This window comes from Diospyros lotus, chromosome 12 (assembly GCF_014633365.1).
Source record: "Diospyros lotus cultivar Yz01 chromosome 12, ASM1463336v1, whole genome shotgun sequence".
Lineage (NCBI taxonomy): Eukaryota > Viridiplantae > Streptophyta > Magnoliopsida > Ericales > Ebenaceae > Diospyros > Diospyros lotus.
Genome location: NC_068349.1, coordinates 17,932,956 through 17,959,499, shown reverse-complemented (window position 1 = coordinate 17,959,499; position 26,544 = coordinate 17,932,956). Strand labels below are relative to the sequence as shown.

The 26,544-nt window shown below is 38.1% G+C and overlaps 1 pseudogene; it reads left to right on the top strand.

The window, feature by feature from the left end:
* The window catches only part of LOC127787400 (beta-adaptin-like protein B), a 48,106-nt pseudogene that overhangs the window by 15,956 nt on the left and 5,606 nt on the right, over positions 1-26,544 (top strand).

Below are 26,544 nucleotides of genomic sequence, written 5' to 3'. Positions count from 1 at the left end.
GCGCGCGCCTCGCCTTGCGCCTCAGGCTCCAAGACCCTTTGCGCCTTAGTGCGCCTTGGGCCTTTAACAACACTGACATATACAAGTAAAGCTGTTACCTTCTCTCCTTGATGCTTGATAAATAAAGTATGATTTCCTTGGCTTTGGTGGTATCCCATAGATAACATGGCCTTTGAGAATTTGTCAAACCATGCATGTGGGGACTGCTTGAGCCCATATAGGGCTTTCTTAAGTTTACAAACCTGATTTTTTCCATCTCCTTTATGCTGAAAACCTAGAGGTATTTCCATAAAGACATCTTCTTCTAAATCCCCGTATAAGAAGGCATTCTTGACATCAAATTGTTACAATTTCCAACCAAATTTAGTTGCCAATGCTATAAGAATTCTAATAGTAGTCATTCTGGCCGTAAGAGAAAATGTTTTTAAATAATCAATACCATAAGATTGAGTGTAGCCTTTGGCAATTAGGTATGCCTTATACCTGTCAAGTGTTCCATCTTTTTTGTATTTGACATTAAAAATCCACCTGCACCCCACTGGTTTTGCATCCCTTGGTCTAGGAACTAGCTCCCAAGTATGGTTTCTTTCTAAGGCATTCATTTCTTCCATCATGGCTTTTTTCTAGTTGTGGTCTTTTACAGCCTCTTCCACTTGTGGTCTTTTACAGCTTCTTCCACTGATTTAGGAATAGCAATTGTATCCAATGATGCTAGAAAGCTCTAGTGGTTAGGGGATAAGCGGTGGTAGGATAAGAAGTTGGACAATGGGTGCTTGGTGGAATTTCTAACACCTTTCCGGATGGCAATTGGTATGTCTAGATCTGTATATTCCGGTTGAGTCTAAGATGGGTTAGAAGTGTTGGTAGAGTCCTCACCATGTGAAATTTTCAAGCTAGTGTCAGGGACTGATGATGGGTTTGGCACCAGCTCTTCAATGGGCTGTCTTTTCTTGTAAACATAGGGAGAGCCTTTGTATCTTATAGGAGAACTAAGCCTCGAGTGAGCCTGTTCAGTAGGAAAATCAAATGGTAGAGGTTGAGATAACAGAATAGGATTGGGATCTTGTGAAGGGAGACTCTGACTGGATGTTACTGTTTCAAGACTAGGGTTGAAAATTTCCCAATCCATATCAACTTGTCCAATGACATTTGGCCTATCTGGAATTGGAGTAAAGTATGGTTGTGATTCACTGAATGTGACATCTTTAGAGACATAAAATTTCCAAGTGAGAGGGTGATAGCATTTATACCCCTTTTGTGTTGGAGAATATCCAAGGAAGATACACTTAAGGGCCCTAGGGTCCAATTTGTCTCTATGGATTTTGAATATGTGAACAAAACACACACATCCAAACACTTTTAAGGGTAAATGAGTATGAAGATTGAGGTCTGGAAAGAAATGGTCTTGACATTGGAAAGGACTTTGACTATTAATGATGTGATCATCGATCAAGATCCGACCCGACCACGCCGGAACAATATTCTAATACTTCTTAAGTTTTAGAATTCTATTTGATTTAGGATTCTATTTCATGTTTCTACTTGATTTAGGATTCTACTTCATGATTCTACTTGATTTAAGATTCTACTTCATGTTTGATTAGGGTTTTATTTTTATTAGGATTCTAGTTGACTTTTACTTAGGATTTATTTCTATTAGGATTTTAGTTGGATTTTGCTTACAAATATTATATGGATTTGGATTAGCCAAATACTATAAATATGCTTAGAATCTAGAGTTTGTAATCAATTTGTTCTCAATCAAATTTCAGCAACCTATTTAGGTTTTCTTAGCAAAACAGTCTTGTTTTTGCGTCTTCTTGAAAGCCAAGCTTCAGCCATTGAAGTTTGCTCTTTCAAGGGTTTATTTTGGTGTGTTTTTTCACACACGCACTACACGCTGCATCAGGTGGTATCAGAACAGTTCATCAACCAATCAGATGGCCAATCTTGAAGGTAACGGTAGCAACCAGTCTCGTGACGATGATCGGGGGCTGCTCGCGGTTTGGAGAGCAATTGAAGAACAACGGGAAATAACTCGTACAATGCAGTAGCAATTGGAGCGAATCCGCAACCAATTGGGCGTTTTACAACGAGTTAAGGATAATCGGAACCGGACTAATGGTGTGAATCAAGCCGGTTACGTTAAACCAGGAAGACCAGCCATTAATCCTGTCCTTATTAATCCTAGAAGACCAATGATGGATGATAGCGATGATGAGGATGATCTTGGTCGTATGATAGCCAACCCTAGTGGTAGAGGGGTTAGGAGGAAAGCGCAACAACACAACCATTGGGGAAATTATGAGTATAAACTAAAGAATGGCTTTCGGTGAGTTTGGAACTTGATCTCGAACATTATGTTATCCCAGCAACCTCAACGTTTGCAAACTCAGGTCTAGTTTATGCTGCTAACATAATAGAAACTCCAAGGTTGTTGACTCATATTGGGGTATTTTCTAGTCTCGAGGGCTCAGGCATTGTTTCGCAATCCAAGGAAGGTGGTGTTTCTTTTGATCAGCTTGCGACTGTAAAGGAGATGGAGGCCATAGTAACAAATTGTTCTATAGTTTATTTAGGCTTTGACATGGTTGAATTGAAGGCAATAGGAACATATTCACCTTTGCAATTGCAAAAGCAAGATGGTCACAAGGATCTCTTTGTGGATAGGGATGTTGGATCTCCCAGGCTAGTTAACTCGGGTAGTGCAACTGCTTTCGGTATTGATTTGAAATTAGATTTCGAAACTAAGAATGTTGTAGTAGCTACTGTTATAACTGATCAAGTGCTTAGACTAAAGGAGGATTCAAGCATCAATATTTTATGTGATGGAGAGACTACTGGTAGTCATAAAATAAGCCTTTATTCAAAACAGATGCAAAAGAATACTTCTCCAGGCAAGAAAAATCTATAGATGAATTCGGAAGCAGTTGAGGAGTCAAAATCAAGAAACCTGATGAAAGGAGAAGGAGCTGTGATAAGATTTATCAGATTAGAGAAGCGCTCAAGATGGAATGTTCAATGTCCTCAATCTAATAGTAATAATACAATGGAGGCAGATGGTAACAAACACGGCGATGGTTGGACCCATGCCAACGAAGATAAGGTTAAGAGGGGGAGGAATGTCTTTGCTCATGTTCCCTTAGTAGAAAAGTTCAAGCGGTTCAAGAAGATGCCAAGCAAAAGTTGCACAAATAAGAAGTACAAGGCAACAACTAACAAGCATAGGAAGCATAAGATATTTGAGGTTGGAGATAAAGTCATGATATTCTTGAAAAAGGAACGGATTCCAGTAGGAAAGTAGAACAAGCTTAAGCCAAAGAAATATGGTCTTTACAAGATTCCAAAGAAGACCAATGATAATGCTTATGTTGTGGATTTGTCTAATCATATTGGTATTTCTAAACATTCAATGTGGCTAATCTCTCTTTGTACTTGCCGAACGTGGATTTGTCCTACCGGATCAAAATTCGAGGTCGAATTTTTTCTCAAGTGGAGGTGAATGATGCGGTCACCGATCAAGACCTGGCCCAAAGCCAACCCGACCACGCCGGAATAATATTTTTATACTTCTTAAGTTTTAGAATTCTACTTGATTTAAGATTCTACTTCATGAATTCTACTTGATTTAAGATTCTACTTCATGTTTCTACTTGATTTAGGATTCTACTTCATGTTTGATTAGGGTTTTATTTTTATTAGGACTCTAGTTGAATTTTAGTTAGGATTTATTTCTATTAGAATTTTAGTTGGATTTTGTTTACAAATATTATATGGATTTGGATTAGCCAAATACTATAAATATGCTTAGTATCTAGAGTTTGTAATCAAGTTTTTTTCAATCAAATTTCAGCAACCTATTTGGGTTTTTTTTTAGCAAAACAGTCTTGTTTTTGCGTCTTCTTGAAAGCCAAGTTTTAGCCATTAAAGTTTTCTCTTTCAAGGGTTTATTTTGGTGTGTTTTTTCATACACGTGCTACACGCTGCATCAATTAAGAATCCTAGATAGCACCCTATTAATGACATAGGTGGCTGTCAGCACTATCTCCCCCCAAAAATATTTTGGTACATGATGATGGTGAAGGAGGGCTCGAGTGACATTGAGAAGATGTTGCATTTTTCTCTTTGCCACCCCATTTTGTTGGGGTGTATCAATGCAAGATGACTCATGGATGATTCTTTCTTGTTAAAAATAAGTATGCAAGTTAGTGTTAAAATAATCCCTTGCATTATCCGTTCTAAACCGTTTTATAGGAGTAACCAAATTGGGTTTGAATCATTTTGCAAAATGTGATTAACACTGACCCAATGGCAACCTTATCCTTTAGAAGAAATACCCAACACATGCGAGTATAATCATCGATAAATGAGATGAATCATTTTTCCCCAGAACAATTGGGTATTTTGGATGGTCCCCAAACATTAGAGTGAATCAAATTGAAAGGTTTTGAAGATAACTTGTTACTAATTGGAAATGAGACTCGATGATGTTTAGCAACAATACATTCATCACACCTAAAGCTACTAGGATCTAAAGACTTAAACAAATCTGGAAATAATTGTTTTAACACTCCAAATGGAGGATGGCCTAACCTAAAATGGTGTAACCAAATAGAAGACAGATTAGAGGCTGACTAGGAGGAGAAGGCCACAAGTTGCTGGTGTCTCTTTGTAGAACAATCACTCTCCCCGTCCAAGATAGAGCCTATTCCAAACCTTAGCCACACCAATCATCTTCCCCGTTTTCTTGTCTTGAAACTTACACATTGAAGGTGAAAAAACAGCCAAACAATTAAGATCTTTGGTTAGTTTATGTATAGAGATCAAATTGGTAGCTAAGGTTGGGACATGAAGAACCTATTCAAGGTGAAGCTGTGGGTTTAATGACACTCTACCTCTTCCAGAGATAGGGACAGTTGTTCCATTTGCAATGATGATATGTTTAGTAGGTTCAAGGGTTTCATAGGTTTCAAAACAATGGATATTAGGGTTCATATGATCTGTAGTTCCTGAATCAAGGACCCAAATGCTATTCTTATCAGATTTAGAAGCTGTAAAAGTTGTATAGGATAGAGTATTACCTTGTTGCAATAAGGAGTAGGAGGCTCCATCTTGGAACGTTCGAAGAAAGGCCTTCAGCTTGCCTAACTCCCTGGTATTTAATTGAGTTAGATCAGCCTCTGATTCTCCTTCTTCTTTTGGATCCTTATTGGATAGATAAGTCTGGGGTTTCATATTCTTAAAGCCTCCAATTCTGCTTAAGATCACTTCTTCCCATGTAATTTGAAACAAGTTTCCCTAGTGTGTCAAGGCTTTTTGCAATAGCTACACCATTGCTCATCACGATTAGAGCTAGCACCCCAGTTTTGAGAAACAGGTCTAGGTCTTCCAGGGTTCTGAAAACCTAATTCTCCAGCCTTGTTTCCTCTTCCTTCTTGCTTACTGATGATCGGTGCTGATCCTTCGGTGTTGTGCTTAGTTAGCATTGCATATCTTCAATTTTCCTCACTCCTTATAATAGCAAAAACTTCATTTAAATTTGGGACTTTGTTCTTACCAAGAACCTGCACCCTTACTTGGTCGAATTCATGGTTGAGCCCGGCTAGGAACTTCACAATCGGGTCTCTCTCAATTATTTGATTGAGAGTTGCAGCATTCTCTTGGCACACCATCTTGATGGCTTGATATTGGTCAAGCTCCAACCATAAGCTCTTCATTTGGTTGTAGTATTCGGTCACTGTCAACTGCCCTTGTTTGGTGGCATTAATCTTTGTTTTCACTTCAAAAATCATGGAGGCATCTTTAACCTTGGAGAAGGTCTGTTGGACTGTCTCCCAGATCTCTTTAGTTGTTCTTAGGACATAAAATTCCTACTTATGTCCGGTTGCATTGCACTCCACAACCAGGACATAATCCTTGAGTCCTCCACATCCCATACAGTGAAGGATGGATCTTCTTCTTTCGGTGGATTGTTTGTCAAGTGACTTCCTTTGCCGCGTCCTTTAAGAAGGGTCTTCACCAATTGAGCCCATTGAAGATAATTCCTACCATCTAATTGGTAGGATTGATGAAGGCTTGGCAACTCCCTTGCTATAGGGTTTTGATCAACTGGATTTAGCTCTCTGGTTATGTTGGACAAAGGAGTTGAAGATGGGGCGTTCAACAAGGATGTTTCTGTCATGATACGATTGGATGGCACAAACACGAAGGATTTTGACACCAGGGATGGGCTAAAAAGACGTCGGAGGGCCGATCTAGAGCAGCTGGAGACAAAAGGATAGCGGACGTGCCTTCACGCGCTAGCGCGTGGGGTCGGAGGCAAACTGGCAGCGGTGTGTGGGGACTACGACGACCGTGGGTCTCCGGTGGTCGGCTGATCTGATGACGGTGAACCCAATGGTGGTGGTCGGACAATGGTGTTTCGACTTCAACAGTGACAGTGTAATGAAGGCACTTGAACATAATGAAGCAATAGTGCAATGAATGCACTAGGGTTTACTGTATCAGCTTATTAACAAGGCTCTGATACCATGTGGAAAGGGAGAAAGGGAAGCGGTATTCCTACACACTTAATTGATGTGAATCAGAAATATTTATACAAGAATTCTCCTAAGATTTAGGACTAAATTACAACTCTATTATTTAGGACTAGATGTTATTCTACTAGATTACAATACTAAAAGATAATACAAATATAATCTAAGAAATAATACAAGATAATACAAAGCAAAATAAATAAAACAAAATAACAAAAATAAATAGAAAGATGATAATGGATAATCTTCAAGACCCGGCCCGGTCTTATTTTATTTCTTCAACAATTTACAATAAGGGTTGCTACCCTATTTATACAGCAAGGTGGTTATAATCCTGAATTTACGGATCATATGACAGAAAAAAGAATAAAAAAATCATTCTAGAACATACAAGAAGGATCTTTTTATGACTAGACCAATTCCAGCTATAGCACCTTCTCTCTCTGATCCAATCCAACTGAAATCATCCAAACTTTTATTTCATTTGCTATTAACAGCAACAATATTACGAGTGTCTTATAGTTCAGTTGCGTGTGCTATTCATATTTCAGGACATCCTCAAGTTATAATGATTTTCAAATTTCCTGATTTTATCTTCTATCAGGATGATGATCCCTATGTTCGCAAGACTGCAGCTGTATGTGTTGCTAAACTATATGACATAAATGCTGACCTAGTTGAGGATAGGGGGTTTCTGGAAGCTCTCAAGGATTTGATATCTGATAACAATCCAATGGTCGTGGCAAATGCTATTGCAGCACTTGCAGAGATCCAAGGTAGCAGTTGCAGGCCCATTTTTGATATCACAATTCATACGCTTTCAAAGCTTCTTACTGCACTAAATGAATGCACTGAGTAAGTATTTTGGTTCAAAAGTATGTTTGTTTCTTCGGTAATGTGAAATATGCTGTAATTTTCACATTTTGAGGGTGGGGTTATACATTACATATACACTATATTCCAGTGTTGTTGCTTGTTTAGTAGGTTTGTATGTATCTCTTTGTAAGAAAACCTTTTACATTGTTTCCAACAAGAATGTTCCATGCCTAGGTACATCTTATGGTTTGTTTTTGCACTCCTTAAATATGGATCCATTTGCCCGCTTCATCCTTGTGCACCAGTAGTTTAGCAGTATAATTATCATGCTTGGCATGGTACTAATTTTTTTATCACCATCTTACATTTGGTTGTTAATCAGTTTATTGGTCTAGTGATCTTTTACATGCCATTTGAAAATGGCTAATAAAAAATATTTTATGCTTTTCCACGTAAAGTATTTAACATGCTGAATGGCAAAGATAGAGTTTTGCAGTCTTCAAGCTACTGCTGCTTAACTTTAGACAATTTTCTATTAAATAGGTTGAACTGTCTTTTCATGACCACATCTATGGGGGTTCTTGCAGGAGTTCCTTGTCTTTAATCCTTCTGACTTCCTATTGTTTATGAATTTGTATGTAAATTTATGTTTTGGAACATTCTATTGTGTTTAACTAGATGTTTAGCTAGATATTGAATTTAATTTATGCAAGACTTTGTGAAAGGAATTATTCTCGGTTGAATTTGGGACAAGAATTATTATTAATGTCTGTGGTGCCATATGTTGAATGATTCTGATATTATCAAATGGGTTGTGGTTGTTCTATATGGTTCCATTGGCTATGTATTATGTGGCTGAATTTTTAAACTAAGCTTCTATCCTTGGTAGTATCTGTATTTGACATCAATTATCATAACAATATATTTGTTTAAATTTTCTGCTATTAACTGTATGCTTCTCATTTGGCATTGGATTTCAGATGGGGTCAAGTTTTCATATTGGATGCTCTTTCCAAGTACAAGGCAGCTGATGGTCGTGAAGCTGAGAATATTGTGGAGCGTGTTACTCCACGACTACAACATGCAAATTCTGCAGTTGTGCTTTCTTCTGTCAAGGTACATTTAATTCTTCCTATAAACTTAATTGGCATTCTCATTATTAATTGTTTTTTCTTTACACATACATCATGTTCTTGTTGAATTCTACTGTTGGATATCTTCCTCTATCCCTCTAAAATTATCCTACCTTCCAGCTGATCCTCCGACAAATGGAACTTATTACCAGTACTGATGTGGTTCGGAATCTTTGCAAGAAAATGGCTCCTCCTCTTGTGACATTATTGTCTGCAGAGCCTGAGATTCAATACGTGGCATTACGAAACATCAACCTTATTGTACAAAGGCGGCCTACAATTCTTGCACATGAAATCAAGGTGTTTTGATTAGATTTCATCTTCCTTGGTATTTGTGTCTATAAACAAGGATTTCTAGTTTCTCATGGTTAGATTTTGAGTTAAAAGGTGAGATCTATGAAATTTAGGTGTTCTTCTGCAAGTACAATGATCCAATTTATGTGAAGATGGAAAAGTTAGAAATCATGATAAAGCTGGCATCAGAACGAAATATAGACCAGGTGAATAATTTTATTTTAACATAATCAAAGTATAATGTTTCTTGGACAGATTTCTTTTTGTTGTATGGCTCACTTGATGGTCACTTTTCAGGTTCTTTTGGAGTTCAAAGAATATGCAACAGAAGTAGATGTAGATTTTGTAAGAAAGGCTGTTCGTGCAATTGGACGTTGTGCTATCAAGTTAGAGAGAGCAGCTGAGCGATGCATCAGTGTGTTGTTGGAGCTAATTAAGATTAAAGTAAATTATGTGGTTCAAGAAGCTATCATTGTCATTAAAGATATATTTAGAAGATACCCTAACACGTAAATTTTTCTTGTCCCTTATGTCCTTTTTCCCTATAAATTTGCTCCATAAGATCGCTGTAAATTCCAGTTTTTTTGTATATTGTTCTGTGATGTTATTATCTTATAGCGGTTTGTTGTCTCGGCCAGCTGTTAATTTTTTTTTTTTTTTTTGTGTCGTAACAGCTATGAATCCATCATTTCTACACTCTGTGAAAGCTTAGATACTCTAGATGAGCCTGAGGCCAAGGTATTCCTAACAATTTCAAGATTTTGGCTTTGTAAATTACTTTTGTTTTTTAATGTATCTATGTATTCCATCATCATCACCATTATTGATTCACTTACTTTACCTCAGGCATCAATGATCTGGATAATTGGTGAATATGCAGAGAGAATTGACAATGCTGATGAGCTCCTTGAGAGCTTTTTGGAGAGTTTCCCTGAAGAGCCCGCACAAGTTCAATTGCAATTGCTGACTGCCACTGTGAAACTTTTTCTTAAGAAGCCAACTGAAGGCCCACAGCAGATGATTCAGGCATTGTTACTTTGACCTCTTCATGGGCTTTGAGCATCACATCCTCATTTGATAAAAAATGTTCCAGCTCTTAACAACAAAGTTTTTCAAAATTCTATTGCTTTAATGGGCCGTTTTAGAATGTTGACCTCTCAACTTGGCAAAAAGAGCATTATATAGGATTACTTATAATGAGAAATTACTAAGAAGTTGGAAGATTTCCTGTTGTTACTGTGAGGGAACGAATCAAACAGGGAAAAAAACTAGAACAACATCGCGCACACAAAAGACAATTTACGTGGTTCAGCAAAGAATGCTTATGTCCAAGGCAGCATTAGGTGTTTTTCACTATTTTTTGGAAGATTATAGTTACAAGAATTATGCCCACATATTTATAGGCAAAAACTAGTGCAAATAGAAGACCCGAAGTAGGTAAATTCTAGGTATAATTGGAGGTGAACAAAACAAACTGTTTTTCACACTTGTATTTGAACTTAGATGAGGTATTTATACATGAGCAGGCCTTGGTTTGCTCATAGAATACAGGGATACAAAATATAAATGTAAATATAGTATAATAGATAAGATTCAAACTTAAGTGATAGTTCTATCCTATCTTTAAGGAACTACTTTATCTCTAACTTCTTGTCCGTTCTTTTATTGTCTCAGCCGTCTTTAATTTAAACCTTTTCAATCTCTTCTTATCATCTTATCTCCTTTACCACATTCCAATCTCTTCTTATCACCACACGACAGTTGATATTTTGTATATTCTTCCTTCAACACTTCCCCTTAAGCTAGTGAATGGAGGTCTCTCATTCTTAGCTTGCTTCTAATCAATTCAAACCCCTATTTAGTCATGGCTTTGGTAAGAATATCAATCTCTTGTGAACCACTAGGAATATAGGTAAGGTTGATCCCATCATCTTCAATTTCCTAGTTTAACAAAGTGTTGATTAATCCTTACATGCTTCATCCGATCATGTTGTACAGGGTTATTCACAATGCTTATTGTTGATTTGTTGTCACTGTATGGCCTTGTAGGGGTAGGTATAGGTATCGTCAAGTCTTCCATTAGTTTTCCAAGCCAAATTATTTCACACACACCTTGAGCCATAGCTCGGTACTCTGCCTCACCACTACTTCGAGCTACAACATTATATTTTTTGCTCCTCCATATAACAAGATTTCCTCATACCTTAGCACAATATCCTGATGTAAACCTTTTATCCTTAATAGATCCAACCCAATCAACATCTATAAAACCCTTTATTCCCCAGTCTTCAATTTTTCTGAACAACAGCCCTTCCTAGGTGTTCCTTTAAGATATCTTACAATATGTCAAGCAGCATTAAGATGTTTACTAGCGAGTGAATGCATAAATTGGCTCACCACACTTACTGCACATGCTATATCAAGTCGCATAAGCAATAAGTAGATCAATTTGTCCACTAACCTTTGGTTCCGACGATGTGCTAGTTGGCTTGCAACCAAGCTTCCCCGTTTCCTTAAGTAAATCCAATGTGTATTTCCTTTGAGATATAAAAATATCTTCCTTACTTCTTGCCACTTCCATTCTTAGGAAATACCTTACTTGTCCTAAGTCTTTTAAGCAGCTCTATCTCTTGGATATTATCACCAATAATAATAATATCATTCACATATACTATTAGGATAGTTTTCTGGCCATCTGCTATATGTTTAGTGAACAAAGTATAATCAGCCTGCCCCTTATTGTACCTTAGCTGGTTTAAAGTTGTATCGAATTGTTTAAACCAAGCCCTATGGGATTGCTTAAGTCCATACAAGGACTTCTTCAGCTTGCAAACCTTTCCTTTTCTATCTTCTGTCTCAAAGCTTGGATGGATTTTCATGTAGATTTCTTCTTCTAAGTTACCATTGAGAAATGCATTCTTAAAGTCAAGTTGGTGTAATTCCCAATCCAAATTAGCTGAAAGAGAGAGCAAGTAAGTATAGAATTTAATTTTGCAACTAGAGCAAAGGTCTCCTCATAATCCAATCCTTGTGTTTGAGTGAATCCTTGGACTACTAATCTTGCCTTGTACTTGTCAAGACTCCCATCAGATCTATATTTAATAGTAAATACCCATTTGCTGCCTACCACCTTCTTATCTTTAGGTAATGCCACAATCTGCCCTTTTTTTTCCAATGCATGCATTTCATCCATTACAGCCGTCTTCCATTGTGCATTTTGTAAAGCACTATGGATATCTTTAGGAATTTGAATTTCATCAACCTTTGTAGTAAACGTCTTGAACTGTGAAGACAACCTGGAATATACCTATCGTGAATCAAGGCAGAAAAATCAAGAAGAGTTGCCATAAATCAAGGAAGAAAGATTTGCCACAAATCAAGGAATAGCTATCAATTAGCATGTAATTAGCAGTTAAAGATTAGCTGTCAATTAGTATGTAATTAGCAGTTAATTAAGCATGTGATTAGATGTAATTAACTATAATTTAAGGCTAATTAAGCATGTGATTAGATGTAATTAACTATAATTTAAGGCTAATTAAGCATGTGATTAGATGTAATTAACTATAATTTAGGCCTTAATTTTAACCTTAATTATTGTACAATTTACTCTAAATTTCAATAGAGGGAGGCTAGACCTAACATAGAGTTCTACTTCTACAAGAAGGGTTTTCTCTCTTTTCTATCTTGTTCAACATCTGTTTTTTCTATCTTTTTTTTTTTTTCCTAAAAGAAGGGTTCTCTCTTTTTTCTATATAAATAGAATCTAAGAGTAATGAAGGGAGCAGTTGGGCTTAACCAATGCTTGTAGATGATGTTTTGGAACCATTGACAAGAGTAACAGTTGGCATACAGGAAGAAGTAGAGAGACCAGAAAAAAGACTTTAGTTACCAAAGAGATGATTGGTTGCACCAGCATTGGTCTAGGAGTAGTTGATCGAGTAACATAAGCAATAGAATTACCAGTGTGCACCACAAAAGTAGTAGATGACGATGTAGCCTGCTTAGAAGCTTGATACTAAAGATAGTCCTCATAATCACTTCTAGTCAAAATAAGAGACAAAGAAGAATGATTCTCAGAAGATTTTGTTGGGGAATTGGCAGCAACAGATTGAGCCACATTAGCAATGCATAGGGGTTGACCATGTAGTTTGTGGCACTGTTCTCAAAGATGGCCCCACTTATAACAGTAATTGCATTTAAGGTGGTTAGCTCATTGTGAGTTATCACCTTGGTTGTTCCCTTGCTCTCCTCTACCAAAAGTTTGTGACGCCAAGATAAAGGAATCAACCTGAGAACCATCGATGACTGAAGACGAGGAAGAAACCCAAAGAAGTCTGGCAAAGGCATCTTCTAGCATCGAAACAGTGGGATTGGATAATATTTGATCCCAGACCAGAGTAAGTTTAAATCGAATGGTAGTTAATCCTAGAACCATAAAGAACTTATCTTGCTGCTGCAACTGTTCTTTTGCAATATTACCAACTGGTAACAGAGATTTAAACTCTTCCTTGAAAGATTCTAGGCAACTAAGAAATTCAGACATATCCATATCCTGTTGCTTCAAATGAACAATAGTGGAAACAATAGAGCAGAGACATTGGATATCATTAGCATAAAGAGATTTGGTCTTTTTCCATACCTGAACACAAGTCTTGCATGCCTTGTAAATGACATATAGTTTTGGATCAATGGTTTTCCATAACATATTACAAAGAAGAGCATCAGTCTTCTTCCACGTTGCTCTCTCAGCATTGGGAATTTCATCGGCTTTCTTATTCAAGTGATCTTCCATTCCTTGACCCATGAACCATAACTCAACAGAGGCAGCCCAAGACATGTAATTACTACTTCCAACTAGCTTTTCAGAAGTAATGATGGTGAGGAAGAAAAAGGTGAAGAGAATTGTAACGCCTCGCTCCCACTTACGGGTGTTACTCGTGAACAATCACCCGAATTGTCCATCTGCCCGGCCTTAGCGAAGGGTGGATCGTGTTTCAAGACGAAACGCCCTAGGTGGGAACTAGGCTCGTCCTTCCCTTCGCTGAATCCCAGGATTCACTAGCAAAATTGGGCTTTGCCACACCGCATTGGCTATAAAGAAAATCTCCTTCAGGCGCCCAATCGCCATTTTCTCATTTTATTTAATTCTTTTTCATTGAAGAATTTTACCGGGCTCCAAAAATCACCATTTAAACCAATCCATTGATGGATCACCAATTTTGGAGGATAAACTCATCATTTTCAAATTTTTAAATTTTCGGCATTTTCTCCAAAGGCCCGAAAATCCATTTATTTTGAAAATTCCTCCGGGGCCCAAAATCGATTTAGAAATGCCCCAATTTCTCCCAAAAATTCCAATTTTTTTTAAAAAATTGGCCGGCGGGGCCCCGCTAGGCGCTGGCCGCGCGGCCTAGCCGCGCCCGCGCGTGCCTGCGCGCTGGCACGGCCGCCTGCTGGCGCGCGCGGCTGCGCGCTCGCCCGCGCGCACGCCCCCGCGCGCGGCCGCCTGCCCGCGCGCGCGGCTGCGCGCTTGCCTGCGCGTGGGCTGCAGGCTGCTGCTTCCAGCAGCCTGCAGCTGCCCCCTTTCACTCCTTTACTCCTTTTTTTTCCTTAGGCTATAAAACCCCAAATTTTCCAGAATTTAACTTAAACAAATAAACTTCACATTTATCTTGGTTTGCCTCTAATTCTCCATAATTAAGGCTTAATCCACCTCTTGATGAATACACAACATATCATACCAAAGTGAAGTTTTTGCCTAGGCTTCAACATGCCATAAGCCTCAATCTCATTCACTAAAAAAAAATCAACCCTTCAAGGAATATACACTCCAAATATACACTTTGGGCTTAAGAAACCCTTACATAAAGCATATACAACTTAAACATAAATTACACCATTTGAGAAAAATATTCAATGTCTTCATGCTCAAGCTTCTTTCTCTTGCCAAACCCTTCCATAGCATGCTTCAATACCTACAAGAGGTCAAATAACCTCATGAGCTCCAAGAGCTCAATAAGGGTGCAATGACATAAAGTATGGAAATTAACAACATAGATGCTAATGCCATATGCAAGTGCCTAGGGTTCCAATACCTCAACCCTCAAGGTTAAAGGCTTCAACATTCCCATCCCAACACACAATTTCATGGCCATGAGTCTCATGCACACAAGCATATGCAAAGCAAGCACAAAAATGTTAAAATGCATACAAGAGTCATGCTAGCCTCCATCCACTTGGGGCTTTCCCCTTACCTCATACTCCATGGATCTTCAAGTTTCCAACAACTTCAAGCCTCCAAAATCACTTCCTTTAATTTCCTCAAACTCCTTACATGAAAAACAAGCCTAGGATTATAAAGAAATCCTTTAAAAATGAGAGATACAAGAAAATTATGAAACCCTTACCTCTAGGCTTCTTGGATTTCTTCTTCTCCTTTTTCTTCTTCTTTCTCTCTTCTTCATTTCTCTTTATTTCCTTCAAATGGCTAAAGGGAAGACTTCCTCCATCTTCCTCTCTTTTCTTTCTCAAGACTCTTCAAATGGAAAAACTTGAGCTTGAAGGTCCACTTCCCTTTTTATACACTTTCATTTCTCTTTTCTTTTTGATTTATTTTCCTAGCCTTGATATTCCCAATTGCAAGACTTGATCCTAACCTTTCATTTCTCCTTTACTTTTTGAGAATAAATCTTGACCATTGGAAGAAGCACAATCCATAGCCCTTAGTCTTCTTTAATCTCAACCCTTGATGCATTTTGGAAGACTAAATCCCCACCATCCAAATTAACACAATCCATGTGTTTCTCAAGAATGAATCCTAGCCATGGACTTCTTTGGAGATCCAATCTCCACCATCCATTTCATTCTTCTATTGGATCCTTACATCCCATTTGGCAATCCATGCCAACATAAAGCCTTAAATCTCTACCATTAGATAAATTCCAATTTCAAGACTAATTTTCCACCATTGGATCAAGTCTTCAAATCCCATAAATATCCCATTTCTCATTTATTTAATTGGGACTAATTTCACCACATTAAATATGAAAGACAACTTGGAGAGACATAAATGCTTTTCTTTCTCATTTATTTTAATCTCCCATTTTCCCCCATTAATGCTTGACCATTTTCTTTTCATTTGCAATTTCTTTTTATTGCAACAAATCATTACACTCACATGGGCTAAATGGCTCATCTTTTCCATTCTTTTTGGTTTATTTAAATCCTTTAATTTTGCTTGAATAAGACCATGCCAAGTGTCACTCTAAGACACAAACTTGGCTTCCAAGTCTTCCATCTCACCCATCCATTAATTATAAACATAATTTACCAATTAATTATTTCCACTCCCATAATTAATTTCCTCATTTTCTCATAATTAATTCCTTTATGAAATTTCTCTCCAAAATTACCAAAACATCCTTTGTGAATTTTCAATCCCATTTATTTCCACATAATGCAAAATGGGAACTAATTCACTTCCATATTCAATTCCACCTTGGAATTATCTCCAATGTACCAAATTACCCTTTTATTGGACTTTGCTATCCAATTTACCAAAATGTCCCTCTCATAGGGCACCCTCATCTCAAGGATTCAACACCTTCTCAAGGGCATTTTTGGAATTTTTCTTACTTCCTTTTCTGTTCTCCTAACACCGGTTACACCGGGTGTTACGAGAATCCTATAGATTTAGATCCAGAAGTGATTGAAGATGTTGAACTCTCCATATTTTGGATGGAAGGCAGCTCTAAAAAATAGATCTGAGGAAAAACAAGGCTAAAAGAGATGTTGGAGGGTTACTGTAGTGTCAAAAAGGCACAGCGACTGAATAGTAGAGACTCGTCAGAGCTCCAACGACAGCGGACGACAACGAAACCATCGGGATTGGGACAAACTGAGTGAGACAAGTCCAACGGTGGTGACGGTGTTGCCATCAGGGCTCCGGTGAGAAAGATTGAAGCAAAACAGGGCGACAATTGTAGATTCCAACGACGGGCACGTGTCGGCATGTCAGAGCTTTGCCGGAGGTGGGTCGTCGAGGGTAGACCGGAAAAGGAGCTGCGGACTCAACGACAGTGTTGGTTCTGGCAACTGGTGGCTGGAAAAAGGGAGATTCAAGCAAGGCAATGCTGACGAGGAGAGAGATAGAGAGGGAGAGGAGAGAAAAAAAAGTAGGAAATTTAGGGTTTTTCTCCCCCTGGCTCTGATACCATGTTGAATAAGAGAGAAAAAAAAAAAAAAAAGACAGAAAACCCTTTTAGGAGAAGAGAACTGTGTGAGGTCTAGCCTTCTTCTATTTAGATTTATAGTAAGGCTATAATATAATTAAGGCTAAAATTAAGGCCTAATTACAAGCTAATTGATAGCTAATACACAAATGCTAATTACATTTATTCCAACAAGAATCAATCCCAATAATTGAGATTGATTCTAATCCTATAGATTGTGGGATTTGATCTTCCAACACTCCCCTCAAGCTGGTGAATAGACGTCAATCATTCTTAGCTTGCCCACACAAAACTCAAAGCTTAGTTAGGATAGAGCTTTGGTAAGAACATCATCTTCCTAAGAAGTTGTAGGAACATAGGATAAGAAAATAGTTCCATTATCTATTTCAGACTTGATGAAATGTTTGTCGATTCTAACGTGCTTTATCCTGTCATGTTGAACTGGGTTGTGTACTACACTTATAGCTGATTTATTGTAGCTGTAAAGTTTCATGGGACTGGTGATAGACATGTTTAAATCTGCCATAAGTCTTTGAATCCAAATGAGCTCACGAGTTCCTTGAGCCAATGCACGAAACTCGGCTTCTGCACTGTTTCTTGCAACAACAGTTTGTTTTTAACTTCTCCAAGTGACTAGATTTTCCCAAACTTTAGTGCAATACCCAATTGTAGATTTACTGTCATCTACTACTCTTGCCCAATCTGCATCTGAGTACCCCACTACATCCCTAGTACTCGTCTTTCTAAACAGTAATCATTTTTCCTTGACTTCCTTTTAAGTACCTCAGGATCTGAATTCTTGCACCCATATGCCTCTTCGTGGGAGCATGCATGAATTGGATGATCAAGCTCACACTGGAAGTAACGTCTAGCTTAGTTAAGGATAGGTAGATCAATTTCCCAACTAGGTGTTGATAGGTCTCCCTGTTCACTGGAGGATCATTATTTGTAATATTTTGTTTCCAATTCCTCTCTAGAGGTGTTGATACAGGTCTACATCCCAATTTGCCAATTTCCTTTAATAGATCTAGAACATATTTTCTTTGTGAGATGAAAATTCCCCATTTACTCCTAGCAAACTCCATTCCCAAGAAATACTTTAGAGTTTTGAGGTCTTTCACTTTAAATTCTAACTGTAGTTCTTTCTTTAAATTCACGATCTCTATAGTGTCATTACCTATGATAACCATATCATACATAGATAATCAGGACTGCTTGCTTCCCATTATCATTTCTTTTGACAAATAAAGTGTGATCTTCTTGTCCTTGTTTATACCCTAGTTTCTTCATAACAGAGCTAAATCTAATAAACCATGCTCTAGGAGCCTATTTTAGACCATTAAGGGATTTTTTCAGTTTACATACCTTCCTCGATCTTGAATGCATCTCAAATCCTGGAGGAGCTCTCGTGTAAACTTCCTTATCCAGAGTGCTATTCAAAAAAGCATTCTTAATGTCCATCTGGTGTAGTTCCTAATCCAAGTTTGCAGCTAGTGATAGCAATACTCGAATTGTATTTAGTTTTTCTAGCAAAGGTCTCTTCATAGTCAACTCCATAAGTTTGGGTGTACCCTTGAGCCACCAATTAAGCCTTGTATCTTTCTATAGTGCCATCTAGTTTGTACTTCACTATAAACACCCACTTGCTTCCAACAGTCTTTTTTCCTTCGAGCAACTCCACCATCTCTCATGACCCATTTTATTTAGAGCTTTCATTTCTTCCATTACCACCATTTTCCACTGTGGATCTTGTAATGCTTCAAGAATAGTGCGAGGCACTTGAATCTCATCCACTTTGGAAATAAAGGCCCTATAACTTCCTAACAACTGAAAATATGTGAGATAGATAGAAATTGGGTGCTTTGTATAACCTCTTACCCCCTTTCTAATAGCAATTGGGAGATCCAAGTCGTTATCTTCTTCTACATCTTCTTCAACCACACTTGGTTCCTTTTCCACAGGAGGATCTACCACTGGTTTAGACTCATGGTTATGTTCAAGAGTGTGTAGCCTGCGAGAGTAAACATGTTTCAATGGTGGTCTAGGATCACAGGAAAAGCTTGTTCCTCAGGGTTTGGTCTAACAAGTTCTCCTACGGCTATTGGATCTTAAAGATGATCTAATGAAGTCTCCCCCGATGAGTAGCTTAGGGATAGAAGAATTGGTGTTCCACAAAGGAAACATCACAGGAAACCAAAAATATTTTGGAGGGAGGATGATAACACCTATCCCCTTTCTAAGAAGCAGAGTAGCCCAAGAAAATACACTTATAGGTTTTGGGGTCAAGCTTACTGGAATTGGGTTGATTATTGTGAACAAAGGCAAGACACCCAAAAACCCGAAGTGGAAGAGAGTTATGAATTTGAGAGGAAGGAAAGATATAGAGTAAAGCACTAAGCGGAGTGCTAAACTTGAGAACTTTGGATGACAACCGGTTGATAAGGTAGGTTGAAGTAAAAAAGAGCCTCTCTCCCTAAAGAGAATGAGGGACATGGCTAGCAATCATGAGGGATCAGGCAACTTTCAGCAAATGATGATTTTAGCGCTTGACCACCCCATTTTGATGAGAACTGTAAGAGCAAGAACTTTGGTGGAAGATACACTGGTCTTAAAGGTAGTGATTAAATGCATGAGAAAAATATTTTTTGCCATTGTCAACCTGGAGGATCTGTATAAAAGATTGAAAAATATTTTTGATAAGTTGGTGAAACTATTTGAAGATCATGGGAACCTCAGACTTATCTTTCATCAAGTAGACCCAACAAACCCGGGTATGATTATCAATAAATGTGACAAACCACCGTTTTTCAATGATGGTGGAAACTCGAGATGGACCTCGAGATGCACAAGGTGAAATGGTTGTGATGGTGTATAAGGATGAGAGGATGGGGGAGAACGTAATTGTTTTGTTAGTACATAATGATCACAATGAAAGGAACTAGGGTCTTTCTTAATGAATAACTGGGGGTACAAATACTTTAAATATGAAAAAACTAGGATGCCCTAATTGTTGGTGCTAAAGAAGGACATCAGAGTCAGAGATGGTGTCGAGACCCATAGGAACAGAAAGACTGAATAGACCACCATTGGACAGATAGTATAGGCTATTGTGCTCTCTAGCATTGCCAATCATCCTCGCCAATGGTAAATCCTGAAATTAACAGTGGGAAGGAAAAAAAGTTATAGAGCAATGTAAATCGATTGCCAATTTATGAACAGAGATTAAGTAGCAATGTAATTTGGGCACATAAAGAACAGACTTAAGTGGCAAACCAAACACCATGAATCACCTTGGCCTGCGGCTTTACACAAAGATCCATCTACCATGGTAATACCAATGTCCTCTGTACAAGGGCGAAAATTAAGAAACCCAGCCAAAGAGCCACACATATGGTCAGTCACTCCAGAATCCACAATCCAAAAATCTTGGGGACATTTGTAAGATAAAAGGGAAGCAGAATAGCTAATTTTACCTCTATGAGCCATAAGTGCAATGGAACTAGAATCAGGTTCCTTTGTAGGATGGAGGAGTTTTTTCAGCACCTCCATTTGTTCGGCTATGAATGGTAAGATGCCAAAGGAGGGATAGGCCGATGGGGTATCAACAACATAAGCTGTTTTTGTGCGTCTTTGACTTCTGCGTTTCCAATCGGCAGGCTTCCCATGAAGGTGTTAGTGTAGGTGCTCTAGACCCAATCAGATTGGGCATGTTGTACACTGACAATTGTAATCATGTTTATTATTTGAATAAGGAGTTGTTCAAATTTACAAGAATTCATTCTATTAGTTTCTTGTTATTATTGTAATAACCAAATGAAACTAGATAGAAGTCCATATGATGTATACTGTGATTAATCTATAAAGATGTGAGATGATGCATCACAGTTTCTAGACATCATTAAATGTCCCAAGTCGTAGCAATGTCAAGAATGAACATTGACAATTGCGGTAAGACTTGTATGTGCTATGTTTTTCCTATGTGATAGCAATGGGGGTCTCACACCCATAGGCATGAGGATGCCTAGACAAGTACATAGGTGACCAATGTTGGAGAACGTGTCACTGGACATGACTCGCCATGAGAATCCATTTTGGTTATATGTTGATGGAATTCTTATACGAGATGGGTGTAACTAATCCTTGGACTTGAGGTTGTCATGGTCATCTCATAAGAAGACCGATATGCTTTGATATCGTTTCGATGGGCCTAGATAAAGGCTGCACGTGGGCGATCGTTGGGCATATCGTGAGGCTTATGGAGATGAGTGCATAACCAAGATGGGACTCGTCTATCCCTTGACAGAGGATGATGTATCTAAGGCACCTTCGGTGGATATTCACTTTAAATCCATGGCCATGGTAAAAGAGATCAATAAGGAGTTATTGATTTACTTTCTATTAAGTGAAGATATCCAGAAGACCGAAGAAAACTCATGTGATCGTTATCAAGCAACACATCGCCATACTTGAGATCACATAAGATACATTGACGAGAGAATCGAATTACACGGTAACCATGCTCGTGAAAGGTTATTTGCGGATTATGAATCCTTCTGAATAATTGGGTAGGCATGATGCCTTGCTAGAGGCCAATCTTGTTTTATGTGTTTGTACCGACACATTGCCAACATATTCGGAAGCCTAATGAGTCATACGCAATAGGCACGGTCCCTGGCTTAAATCAGGAGAGTGGACGTATGGTTAAGTGGGACACTTCGGCAAGAAGTTGTGTCGTCGTAGGTTTTCACGGAAAAAGAACAAATAGATGTAATGACGTCGATATGACGAGGAGTCATCATAATGGAAAGAGTTTCCTAAAATGACAATTAATTAAATTAGGAAGGAGTTTCTAATATAATAATTTTCTATTTGTTGGAGTGGCAAATAGGAAATAAAATATATTTGGGCTTAAGTTAGTATTGGAAAGAGTTTCCTAAAATGACAATTAATTAAATTAGGAAGGAGTTTCTAATATAATAATTTTCTATTTGTTGGAGTGGAAAATAGGAAATAAAATATATTTGGGCTTAAGTTAGTATTTGGACTAAATTAGATTTGGGCCAATATTAAAATAAATATTATATTTGGACTAAATTAGATTTAGGTCAAATATTAAATATTATGTTTGGACCAAATTAGATTTGGGCCAAATATTAAATAAAATATATTTGGGCTTGAATTAGATTTGGGCCATAATATTTTATTTAACCTGTAAAAGGATTGGGCCATTTAATTATATTTCTAGTTAGATTAGAATAAGCCCACTTAAGATTCTAATTAAATTAGAATTAATGGGCTAGCCCATTCCATTAGGGTTTTAGAAACCCTAGGATATTTCCTTATAAATATCCCTTTATGGGTTGCCCAAAAAAAAGGTGATTTTTGGTATCGTTTTTCAAGAGTTGAAAAACGTATTGCCGTTCACTCTTCCCGTTTCTTTTTGGCATCGATTTGAAACGTGGGCGTTCTTTTACCGTCCATACACAAGCTGCGCAAAGGAGAAGGAGCTAGCACTCCTATTCCGCTCTCCTTGCCAACGGACACGTGCCGCGTATCACGAGTTAGAGGCCGGACGCTTGGACGGCTTGAATCCGCGAACAACTCGATAATCTAAAGGTTAGATTTATTTTATCTGCATGTGAATGATTTGATTTCGACGTTGATCCAATCGCCGGGATCGGGGTAAGGTTCAAAATTTTTGAACTACGCTGCTTGCCCTGTAGCGATCTTGCTTTACTTTCAGAAGGTCCCAACAAGTCTCCTTGGTGTGGTATGGTTTGTTGGAATACTCACACCATAAACGATCTTTCTGAGGCCTAAGAGATTGTTGCCCGGAAGGTCCTTTGGATTTTTCAGGACAATATGCTGTTAATGCAAAGCCTTGGGTAGTAGAATCCATGTTGGGATCTTTGGAATGAGGCATCATAACACATTTGAGACTTTCTTCGCGACAGACAATTGTAAAGGCCTCATTGATAGTCGACAGAGGTTTGGTACCCAAAATACTACCCCGTACCTCATCCAATTCAACATTTGAGTCCTTGTAAAAAATCAAAAACATAGTCTTTCTCCTGCATAGTTAGAAACAGTTGATCATCCTTGGTACAATGCCAAGTAATGGTGTGATACAGATCAAGCTTCTACCACAACTCAGAAATGGTATTATTCCGTGACAGACATACTTCCCTGTTTCATGGAGTGCAAGGTAGTCCAGACCTCAAACAATTGAGAGAGACGTTCTCCAAGTCGAAGTACATTTGGTGGATAACAGTCCACACTTCTTAGGCAGTGTTGTAGAACAAATAGCGCCTTCCAATTTTGGGTTCCATGGATTGGATGAGCCAGGCCATAACTAGAGAATTTTTTACTGCCCATGTGTTGTATTTGGGAGATTGAGGGCTTGGGGCTAGTAGAACACCAGTAAGATAGCCCATTTTCCCTTTACTAGTCATCATGACCTTCACAGACTAGTACCATTCCTGAAAATTGGTGCCATTAAGGCGGTGAATAGTCAAGGGAGTGGGGTGTTGGTCAAGGTGGGACGTCTGCATAGAGGCAGCACTGGGATTGAGGGGTGGAGGCGTTGGGATAGTGTTTGGGTCAGTGTTTGGTTTGGTGTGGGGGTCGACGGTCGAAACCTTGGAGGGTTTCATCGGTGGAGAGTTGTTGTAACACCCCAAAATAAAATAAAGTAATTTTAGAATTTTTAGGAAATTTCCAAGTGACTATGAAGTAGTTTAGAGAACTAAAAATCAGTGTAATAAGCCAAATCCACTGAAGAGAGTACCTCAGAACTCAGATACTTAGAAGAAAAACATGATATTGACGAGCGTCTCGAGACGAGATTTATGACGTTAAAAGAAATTAAAACGGAGACAGTTTTTGGTACAGCTAAAATACGGCCTGAAAAATCGAATGATCATAAGGGACTTCTGGAAAGTCAACGAAACCCTGAGGGCGCTTCGATTTTATGTAAGAAACAACCCTAAGCTAGTTTTGGGATGAAACAAAAGTCCTATGAGGGCTCAAGGATGAAATTGACCTTATCGAGTAACCTTAAATTATTAATTTTGGGTTTTTGATAGTTTAATCCAAATAAAATTTATATTTGAGGGTGTAATTGCAATGTAGAAAAATTGAAGTGAGATTAAAAATATAATTTATGGATTTATATGTAATTTTCATAATTCCAATTATATAATAAATTATATATAAGTACAACTATATATATATGCATGTATATATTCTGCGGGTGTGAAGCTGTGGGTGTAAGGTGGATTAAATAATATATATATATATATATATCTTGGCCTTGGTGCCCAAGCATTTGGTGAGATTGCATATGAGGGAATTATTACAAAGCAATTTAGTGGCATGAAACAGTGGACTTGGGGTGCAATCCTTGGGTTTAGGGACACTATAAATAGCAAGGGAAATTTGAAGGAAAGTAGGAGAAGAAATGGGAGGAAGAAGATGAAGCGGCCAGCAACAAGAATGGTAGAAAAAGGGGAGGAAATAGGAGACATCAAGGTGTTTTTGAGGTTATTTAGTGTATAAAATATTCAGGTAAGTGGGTAAAAATTGCTAGAAGTGTTATATATTTAAATTATAAACTTTTCATGGGTAGAATACATTGTTTACACAGTTAGATCTAATTATTTCGAAGTCATAATCTTAATAGTTGCTGCAAAATATTTTACTTCGCAGCGGGAGCACGAGAAAGGCAAGAATCGGCTAAATAAAGGCAAGCTCTTTACCCTTTTCTTATGTTCTGTAATCCCTACACAAGTCTCCATTGTTTTCTATAATTTATTATCTCCCTTACCATGATTCAGCACTACGCATTAATAATGCAAATATACGTGGTAACCATTTTATAATATGTGAGTTGTTGTCGAATTTGTGAACAGAGAGTTTAAACTAAATATGTGACTCCTGGTGATATTTATTTCTAACTGCTTTGGGGCTTTGTATCATCCCTACTTCTTTGGGAATGATGCCGAACCAATGTGGGACTAGCTTTCTAGAGAGTTGGGAAGACTCGGTGTGGTTATGACAATACTAGTGTGTCCGCATGGGTGTCCTATAAGGTAGGGGCGGTTAACTGACCAGCTTCTGTCTAATTTTCAATATTATCAAATATGGTGGACTAGTCAATAATGTTAATAACAACGGACGGTATATATCCCCTAATCTTGAAGGTGAGGTGGTACAATACTTTCCCATACAAGAGATCTATAACTGTATGATAGAAACATGTCAAATATCAATATGTTGATTTGTGAATATAGGGCTAAAGCCTTATGCCATAAATGTGTTGGGAACGTACAAATATTGGTTTAATGACGTAATTTGCATAACATGGAACATGTGGGCTTTTGCCTTGAACTACCTGAATAAATATTCCCATAACAACTGTGTAAAAACCCTTGCATATACATGATGGTGTGAGTTGCATATGATTATGTATTACATTGTATATATGATTATCAAGTGAGGTTTATGATGGGAATTTGTCCCCTCAGCCTCTAAGCAAGGGCATTGTTATTGCTGTGTCGGTGACGTCCAGGCATGATAGGCGTGTGCTGCCATGCCAAAGAGGGTGATGTATGGTTAATGAGTATTGTTGGTAATGATATTGCATATGATATTATTGAGCATATTGAGCCTAAGGGCTATTTGTATTTTATTGAGCATGTACATGATGTAGAAAGGCAATGTGAACATGAACGTGTATGACAGTTCACGACATACATTATGAATTGGGCTTGATTGGCCATTCCCATAATCATGAATATGTGTTGTATGAGCCTGTGGAACCTGACATGGGCATGTGACGTAAAGTATAATGAATATATGCAATAACTTGAGACATGACGTGGGAATGAATATGGGAATCCTCTGGCTAGTCGTGTGATTCTATTGGGATGTAATTTCCTATGATCCCCATTTATTTCAGATATGCTTGTTGAGCCTCGTGGCTCACTTTGTTTTAACATCATTCCAGGTTAAGGAAGGAAAAGTTCGAGATCAAGTTTAGTGATATCAAATCCTTGTCGATATCGTCGTGTACGGGGCTCTCCCAACTGAAAAGATCTTGAGGGTTTGTTGGACATAGGGGTGCTGGTTTCATGTTTTATTATGGTTATCGATATGTTTTAGTATAGTGCCACCCTGAGGTATGTATTAACGGTTATTTGCGCTTCCGCTGTTATGAAAGAAAATTGGTATCAGAATATTGTGTAGGAATAAAAGAATTTATTCTACATGAAATTTTTTTCGATCGTTACAGTTGTGGTCGCTGGGTCAGTCGGCACCACCGTCATCGCTGGGGCAAGGGTTCGATGTTTGGGTCAGTCCACACCACCATCGTCGCTGGGGCAGGGGTACTGCAGGTCGGAGGATATTTCATCTTTGATATCATGAATAATTGTGAGAAAATTGTATATATTTATCTGATTTCTTCACTAGAACTGATTACAATATATATGAGAAAGAAACAATCAAAACACTATAACTAAGGAACAAAAA